The sequence below is a fragment of the Adiantum capillus-veneris genome, chromosome 9, assembly GCF_014529385.1.
Source record: "Adiantum capillus-veneris isolate H3 chromosome 9, ASM1452938v2, whole genome shotgun sequence".
Taxonomy (NCBI): domain Eukaryota; kingdom Viridiplantae; phylum Streptophyta; class Polypodiopsida; order Polypodiales; family Pteridaceae; genus Adiantum; species Adiantum capillus-veneris.
This window is the reverse complement of record NC_140939.1, coordinates 65,256,404-65,266,033: the sequence shown is the minus strand read 5'-3', so window position 1 is coordinate 65,266,033 and position 9,630 is coordinate 65,256,404. Positions and strand designations below refer to the sequence as shown.

General features: G+C 37.3%; 1 pseudogene; it reads left to right on the top strand.

Moving 5' to 3' along the window:
* Positions 1-294: 294 nt before the first annotated feature.
* LOC147450592 (uncharacterized) lies at positions 295-9,415 on the top strand (annotated as a pseudogene).
* Positions 9,416-9,630: the final 215 nt, after the last annotated feature.

Below are 9,630 nucleotides of genomic sequence, written 5' to 3'. Positions count from 1 at the left end.
ATAAACTTGAAGAAAGCTTTAACTATCCCAAGCCTCAGTCCCGCACTTGGTACCGAGGGCCTTGTAAGAAGATTTGAGACCTCAAAGTATAGTGTTCTTGGAGCACCTTTCATTGTCTCCTTCAAGAATCTTGGGCATGATGAGCAACTTGTCCCAGACGATGAAAAATTAGAGTGGGGGACAATTTGGAGAGAGATCAATGAGGACTTTGAGAGAACCTTGCCTCCAGAATGGGAAGATCTTTGTGGCAAAAAATTCTTTGTTTGGGATGGCAACCATCACCTAAATACCTCAATGAGCATGATCAAGTCATGTAAGTCTTTTCTTCATAAAGCTCATTTATTTCTTAATTGTTATAAAGGTGAGTTTACCTTACACTAACATTTGAATGTTTAGAGTACTCAATGATAAAATGGAGACACTGCACTGTCAAATGCCAATTTGTCAACCATGGAGGAGCAGAGGGAGAGCTCATGCTTGCTTTAAGGACTCAAAATGAGTGAGTATTTACTTGTATTTTATGAATGGTAGTACTGTGTTTCTCTTATGTGTTTAATTCTTTGAGTTTGAATCCTTTTGAAGAATCGATCGCACAACCATTTGCATCAACTTTGGCCAAGAGCTATATCTATTATAAAATCTTACTACTGCTAGTAAAGATTCTCTTTTTAAAGAATTTCCAAAAGATTAGTTGCATTGGATAGAAGTAGAATTGGCTTGTGAAAGAAAGGCGGCTAAGGGTACATGGTACAATGCACCATCTATTCTTTTAGCAATGCTTGTTTGGAAGGTTAGTGTATTCTTTTCTTGTGTTGGATATCACTTATTTACTCTCCTTCATTGTGTCTTGATCTCAAATGCTTAATCTTGTTTTTCTTATTATTAAGTTACCTTGTTTTTAGGAAGAGTTTCATGCTACTATAAGGAAAGAAATTGCAGACATAAATGCTCCTTCTTTGTCTGCACACGATAAGGGAAACCTTGCTGGGAGTAGAACCAAAAAGGTTTTCAAAGAGAGGTCTTACAAAGTACGTATATTTTTGTAACCTCCTCTCTTTCTTGCACACTTAAGACCACATGCCCATAGTTACATTGCTATACCCTAAAGTGTAGAAGCAATAATTGCATAAAGCATAATTCATGATGGAGTTTGATTGAACTCTAAAATGATAATTCACACCTACCATAGACATATAAAAGACATCCACACTCTTAGATGCAACAATGAAGTCACATGCAAATGCCTAAATGAAAACAATGCTAAAATTTTTATAGTCTAAAGATAACTAAATTGCTTTCAATGACTATATTTTTCTTTCTAACATGCACTTTGGTATCTCTTTTGATGAAGATGTTGTCAATTGAAAATCCAGCAAATGAGGTTGGATCCTTCTCTCTGTTGTTTAACTATATTTGGGTAAAAGAGAAAGATATGATTTGTCTAACAAAGGATAAAGTTCACTCATTAGCCACAACAAAGATTATACCTGAGCGGTAAGAAAATTTTTAAATTAATTTATAAGATTATGGAATCATTTTATAAATGAGACTTACTAGTTTTCATTGCATATATTGAAATTAGGAAATAAGATATTTTGCAATCTATCTTGACATACAAAATAGATTATCCTATTAGAGAAAGGTACCTTAGCACGCAAAAGTTTAGGATGTATTTGAGAAAGGAATGGTACTAGGGAAATTTGTTAAAGCAATGCATCAAGTTGAAGGGAAAGATCATAGAGAATCTTCTTGATGGCTTTGAGACTTGGATCTCTCATCAAAGGAGAAAAATGTTGATTTTATGATGTTGTATATGTCTTGTAAAAGCATAATCTTTAGATTTTTACCCAAGTTGTTTGGTGTTTACTCATAAAATATAGATGTATGGTGAAAGTCTTTGATGAACCCTCTTTAGAGGTTATGCTAGAGAGGGTAGAGGATTGGAAAGATCTTTCAGGGATTGATTCTATGTTTTTGCCTTGGATGGTTAATAGAGGAGTCAATGATTGGGAGAAAGATCATTGCCCTTGATGGCTTGATTATCCACTTGGCTCTTATCCAAGAAGTGAGGCAACCTTTTTTAATGGTATGTTTATTCACTTATTAAATAAGAGGTTATTCAATTATTAGAGTGTTTAATTGATTATTCATTATTGTATTTTGTGGAACAAGCCAGTGTGTATGTAGTGGGGGCCACCATGGAGGAGGTTGAATCTGCCTCCAATAAATGTGTATCTCCTAAGAGAGGAAACTCCTCTAAAGCTGGAACTTCCACATTGAAGAAAGGAAAGCCAATTCTTGAGCCCTCCATGGGTTGTTCAATCAAGAAGAGGCTTGAGTTCATGCATTCCGTTATTCCAAAGAAGGCATAACAAGAAACCATGAAGACCTCATTGGAAAAGAATAATGGAGAGAAAGTAGAAGGTACTTTTGCTATACTTAAGAGATTTTTTAAATTGCTAATGCTTACATCTATCATTTTCATTTAGATGAGCCATTGCCAAAGAGTGACAACAAAGTTCAAGCAATATGAATCGATCTATGCAAAATTTCTCATGTTGATGAGTCTAGGTAAGTATAGTAGTAATGGTTCTTCTGTACACCCTTAGCTACAAAAATGCTTACAAACATTATAATGCCAATGATTTTACAAATGGTGGGTCTTAGGATACTTCAACTCTTGCGGGATTTAATCATTAACAATTTGACATTCAAAGACAAGGAGAGTCACCTTGTTGCCTCCCTTGTGTTTGCTGATTTCCTACTCTATTTTTTGTGGAGAACTTTAATTTTGATGTGATATGTACTTGTTAGTATTATCACTTCATGTCGATATTTCAAATTCAAGTTAGTTTGAATAATTTAGTCTGGCTTTATATTGACACAAATTCCTGATTGGAACCAATTTTCCACCACTTTAATTAAGAAAGTTGTATCTCTAGCATCACTGATAGTTGCATACCAAGGGTCGTACATCACTCTATGCTCTATTGATCACTTTGGGGTTATGAGTAAGCATGCTAAAAAGATGGGCTTTAAATCCTATCAAACAATCCTTTTGATTATACCCGAAGGATACAAGCGCAAGAGCACAAGAAAAAGGGTAAGAAATTTAATGAGAAGTGTGAGAAGTTGTGGATTTTGGGATTACATGTTGATTTTGTTTTATTTAAAAGATGGAGGTATTGCTCTTAGGCATGTTCTATCACAAGGGAAATCATCATGTTTATGATAGGAAGGATGGTGAGACTGTTGACAAGCATTCATTTGATGCACTTTTGGGGGCATTGGTGGAGAGAGAAGATGGAACATTTGTTGATAAGGGCAAATTGCGAGGGATTGCGAAACAAAGCATTAAGTTCTATAAGTAATATTCATATCTTTCACTTTTTATCAATAGGTATGTAATGAATACATTGGCTTAACTTGTCTATTTTCTTGGTTAGGTGGCCACTCTTGACATTTACTAGTGATCACACTTCAATGATTATTTGCTGGATGTGGTGAATTGGGAGTTGCATGTGATGAGCTTCAACACCATTGTTTATGTGTTGCAAGAGTGAATCACACCACCCATAAAGTGCATGCAACACAACCTAGATCAACATAATGTCAATCGAGGACACAAATGACACGATAGGCACAAGGAGGAAATCTCTTTAGCTTGTCACGCTGAGACCATCCTAACATACAACACTCTGGAAGGCCAACTAAACCACAATCTAGAATCTCACTGCCCTCTACTACACCACCCAACCCACATGCACAAAAACGGAAGGAAACTCACTAAACCATACCAGAATTGTATGAAACTTAAGGAACACCATCTCCTCACTAGGACGCACCTATCCCAAAGCCTCCACACCAAAAACCCTAGCTCTAAACCCATTTGCAAAAAACGTGTATAAAGACGAGCCAAATTTTGAAATGCCCAAAACTGAAATCTATGAGTACATATGCGTAGTTATGTCGCCACAATTCTAATGACTACTTGTACGTAGAAAACAGACATGATTTGATATACTTACGGCCACAAATAGCTCGTAGATGCACGAGCATGTATGCTCCATTCCGCGAGGAATGCTTGGCGTTGTCGCGTAGCTCTTGCCGAGGCTAGTGCAATGGTGCAATCGGATCTACACTGTGATGAACGAGCGGGGAGTAGCGCCAGGATGAAGCTCACACTCTCTCTCTTCCTCTCTCACACACAATCGATGGCAGCTTAAAACCTGATTATGTTAAGTGTTCTTAAAAAAGTGATCTAGGTACCTTATATACTAAGGCTACCTTAGGTTAACCAAAAATAGAGTTTGAGGAGTCAAATGGCTTGGTATTTACAATATTGAAGTGCCATTGCACCTCGGCTTCTGCAACTAGACTACCTACTTAATACAAATGGTGTTTATAACCATAATCCTCAACATTCCATAACTCTCAGAGAATAAGGCTTTTTTGAGTTATGTCGTGCTATTAACCTAGCGGTCAACATTATTTTTAGAGAGAGAAATGCTAGCATTTGACCATCACCTTAAACGCTATGGAGAGGTTAGACTATCTCATATTCCTATTGTGGATGACAACAGCTCTCAATGCTACTACCATGGAGCTTCGCCCAAGTGATAGCACTTGGGATCAATAGAATCTTGGATCTCCACATACTATAGACATCTAGTTTTCTTTTTTTTCATTTCATGGTTTGTTTATTTTCCATCTTAGATGTATCCCAAACAAGTAATGAAGCGGTATTGGGATTGTGATTTTTTTTAGTTTTCTCTAACTCTTTCTCTTACTTATATTTGTTTCCACTCATGCTGCAAGGTTAACAAATTTTCACTAATAGAAGTGTGATAGGCTTTTCTATGATGTAGTCACTTAATGCTTTTACTTCCTTTCTTGATCTCTGAACTTGACCTTGGATCTTTGAGTCACTTACAATGTTTCCACCCATTGTAAAAATCCCAAAACTTAGTGAAGTAAGTATATCAAGAGATGGATATTGTGGTTCGCTCTCCTTTAAGAAGTAATGTGTAAAAATACTCTCAATAAAGGATAGGAATAATTAAGTTTCTCTCTCTTGCCACACATTCCTTCATTTGGTAGAATCTCTCAATGTATTCTTTTTCTCTCTAAAAGTTTGGCTTTATGAGGATAAACTAGTGTGTCTTTAAACTTGGAATTGATGCATACTTGACAAAGAGAAGAAGCCCTATAGAGCTCTTCTCTAAAAGCTCTAGATTTTTTCAACTTTTGAAAAAAGCTATATAGATTTTCAAAAATCTCTAAATAAAAATCTCCCTAAATAATCACACTCGAGTACCAGTACCTGTATTGGTCCCATTGTCCTTGGAATCACTGGCTCCATCTACCTCTACTTCCTCAAGATTCTTCAGTGCAATCATTGGCAAATATTTTCCATTCTCGAAGTGATGAATCTTGATACCACAATTATTCTAGTCATGTCCATAGGACTTGCAATAGGTACAATGTGAACATTAATCAAACCTATGGTCACTTGATCTGCACTTTAAAAACCAAATCTCCATTTTCTCAAATGAGGGTCTTGTGGTAGCTATTTCAACATTTTGCTTTGACATTTCCTCTAGCCTTCTGGTTCTTGATCCCTTCTTCTTACCCTTTCCTTTTTTGTTTGACTCATTGTTAGATGAATTGGAACTGGTGTTGGAATCTGACTCTTTAGTTGATGACTCACTATCATTGGACTGTCTCTTCTTGTGGCCTTTCTCCTTCTTTGCTTGTTGCTCCAATTTCAATGCCCTTTGCACCAGATCATTAAACTTCTTTGTAGATGTTGGTCACATTCCCTTAACTTTTTTCTTTTGAAACCATTCAAAAACCAGGCCACATTTGCTATTGATGGAGGCTCTTGTAGTTGTTTGGTCAATTTTTTGACCTTTTCCATGTAGCTCTTGATTGACAACTTGCCATGCTTGATCTTATCTACCTTGCATATCCTCCCTGTTGTTTGAATACTCCAATAAAAAATCCCTAATGAGCTTATTGTAGGGCTTGAGATGGCAAGTTCGGAAATGGTAATACCATTTCTTGGCTGCCTCTTTTAGCATATGGGGAAAATATTTCCCTGTTCATCTTCATGAATATCCTTGAGTTTCACATATTGCTCAAATGCTTGGATGTGAACATTTGGGTCATCCTTCTTGCCTCCTTTGAAAACTAGAAATGAAATTGTTAGGTTGGTGGAATGTTCAATGTGACCGGTTTTGGTTTTGTGAACTGGTTTCTTGTCTTTGGATCTCTTTTTATTGTAATGGTCTATATTTGCTTCCCAGTCATTGTCTTTTTTAATCTCAATCACTATGTCCTTTGCCATCTTCTTTGCTAGTTTCTGTCTTGATCAATGACTTCTCTTGTTTCCCTCACTTTCTTCATTATGTTTTTGGATGCACTGAGATCCATGAGACCTGGCCCGTCTTTCTGCTCGCTCTTCCTGTTTGCACCTAGAATGAGTTGAATGCTGAGAATCCCTCAATTAATCAACTATTCTTGGTCCTAGAGGAACGTCTATCTCATTCCTAGGTTCTCTTTTGTTTTAGAGCCTTGCTTTGACTCTTCTTGGATTGGGATAACGTGGTCCGAATCATCCATGAATTTGGTAGCTGTCCTTTTGCCATGTGAAACTCGTCTAGGCAGAATGATTTATTTTTGAGAACTCTAACACCAATTGGGATATAGTTCATCTGTCAAGAGAAACTTAGCTCAAGCCACCATGCCAAAATGGAATGAGCTGAACACTTATGACAGCTATTCCAGGTTATTCAGTTAGAGTTAGTTCCCTTAGTCAAGACTTCAGAACAGACAATACTAGAATGGAAAGTAAGATTGAAACTAAAATATAGACTAAATTGGAAATAAGATTGAACACTAGAATTCGAAACTTAAAAAGGAATGTATTCAAATCCATGTAGATAAGTATGACAAATTCATGAAAAAACTCAGCCTATGGTTAGAGGTAGCAAAGAGGAGCATGCCATGAAAATTGGGCACAAAATGGGTCACCAAATCACCAAAAACCAAGGGATCTAGCAGATTCAGCCTGCAAATGGTCATTTTGGATCTAACCAATGCTAAAGTGACTTTAACTCCAAAATTTTATGTCCAATGGCTTAGGGTATCTACCAAAAACAAACCCACCAAGTCTGGTAGCATTGACCTAGAACATGGATCGCCAAGTAACAATCAATAGACCTATACATGGAAAATAGAGGGCAAAGGATGTCAGAACAGTACATAAATGTTGATTTTGAACTTCAGAGCAGATGTGTGAGAAACCAAAGTACCAAACGAGACATATTCAAAGTTTTTGAAACCTAACTTAAAAATGCTTTCAAAGTCATTGAATTTGCTTGGTCAGATCTCCAACCTCAAATGGAATAAAAAAGTATTGAAAATTGACAAGCAATTGGTGATCCTCAGACAAAAATCTCTAGAAGTCAAGGAAACATCAGCTGGTAACCAAGGGCAATGATTGAAAAGAGGTCCAGAAAACAGATATGGTCAAAGTCGGACAAAGATGGCCATAAACTGGGAAATAGAGTAAACTTAGGAAAAAAATGTCCAAACTTGAAAAAATTTCACCAGTGTGCTAGGATGGACTATAGGAACATGTGTGCCAAATGGCATTCCAAAACCCTACTAAACATGGATCACGATCCATGTACCTTTTTCACCCATCCAGGAAGGAATATCATCGTCTGGTCTTGGAAACCATACAAAGTCTAGCCATGAAGTATCAAGTCATTTGGATCTCAAAATCCCAACCAAAAAGCTCAAATTCTCTAACTCTGACAATTTTTCCAAAATTTGACCTAAAATCTTAATCAATGATCCCAACCCAAAAGTTTTTGGACCAAGCATCACCTTGATGTGCCCTACTAGGTGGTATCATCAAATCATCAAAATGTGCTCCAACATGGATCGCAATCCAAGTGCCTCAGAGCCAGATTTCATATGTGATCTCTTGTCTGAGTGACTATAGTTGTCCTAGATGCATTGGTGAAGTTTGGTCAAATTTGGAGTAGTTTTGACACAGTTATGCCCATTTCTCATTTAAAGGTCAAAGTTTGCTTTTTTTTTTTTCCTGTTATCGACAACCTTTTGATCATCTCCTAACTCTAAAAGCAGCTTACAATTGATCATAGGATGCCCCACAGGAAAGATCACTAATTAGGAGCTAGAAGCAATACTAGCAAATATATTCATCGGAAATTTCCAAGTGAATGATGGAATGATAGTCAAGACCACCATATTCCACAAGGAATTGTGGACGATACACCAAAAATTTGAAGTACTAGAAGGGGCCAGATACTTACATTTGGATAATTCTTTCGATTACCCCACCATGGGGAATAGATTTTTGGAGATCCCATGAACTGATCAGCTCCATTCAATACAATGGGGAAATAACACTAGCACACAAAGATGGGGCGACAGTCAAGGTGAAGATCACCTCAGAGATCATCAATGAAGCTCTTCACTTGCAGCAAGGGACCCACAACCTTTTGTGCAAAACCAAGGCAATAAATAATGACAAAGCCTTCTTGAAGTAGAGGGGCCACAAGTTGACCTATCAAGATCTAATGTACTCCAAGATGGAGTTGCCTCTACGGTTGATATCCCAACACTTCAAAGTGCAAAAACCACCCCAATACACCGAACCGATGTTGCATATGGTAGTGGTGATGGCCATGCGGCTGGGAGAAAGAAGGGTGGTCAGCTGTGACTTTGGAACCTACATCCTAGAAAATTTAGTGGAAGCAAACATAAAGGAGGCCGATAAAAGTGAAAGATACATGAACGTTGGACCAGTGCTAACAAAAATTTCCTATCAAGCATTAGGTATCATTGATGAACTACCACCTGCAAAAACATAATTGGAGTTAATTCATAAATCCAAAAGAGTGGTGAAGCCGGTGGTAGGACCTTCTATAGTACACCCCTCAAAGACAAAACAACCTGGACAAAGCTAAAAAAACCTAAATGTGAAAGTGAAGAGACCGAGTCAGATGTGTTGCCCAGTGATGAAGTTCAATCAAGGGACAGAGATACTCCCTCGGAGTATCAATCTTCAGAGGAGGAAGAGGAGGATGAATATACACTCAAACGAACACGGCTAAAGGTGATGTCAAACAGGACTACCAATACAATACCCATTACACAAACTCAAAGATTTATGGAAGAGGCTCAAGCCCAAAGAGAAAAACTCCATCAACAAAGAAATGAGGAAAAAAGAAACCTTGAAATTGAAGCACACAATGAAAGACAGGATGATGAGAACCAACCACTAGAACACCAGAAGGCTGAAGCTCTTGAAAAGATCAAACAACACAAAACAAAGGAAGCAGTGAAAAATTTGAATATTGCCAGTGACATGCAGTAACAAATTTAGAATGAGCTCAAATACAAAGTGGAACAAAGGGAAAGAGAAGAGTCCAAGTGCCAACACGTCGATGATCTTGAATCATCTTACAAATCTACCTAAAGCAAAGGAGGCATACAAAATTGATATGACAAGAGGAAATACAAAGAAAGAGGGTGGCGTAGAGCATTTTGAAATTCATACAAAAAATACTCCATCAAAAATAGATGCAACCG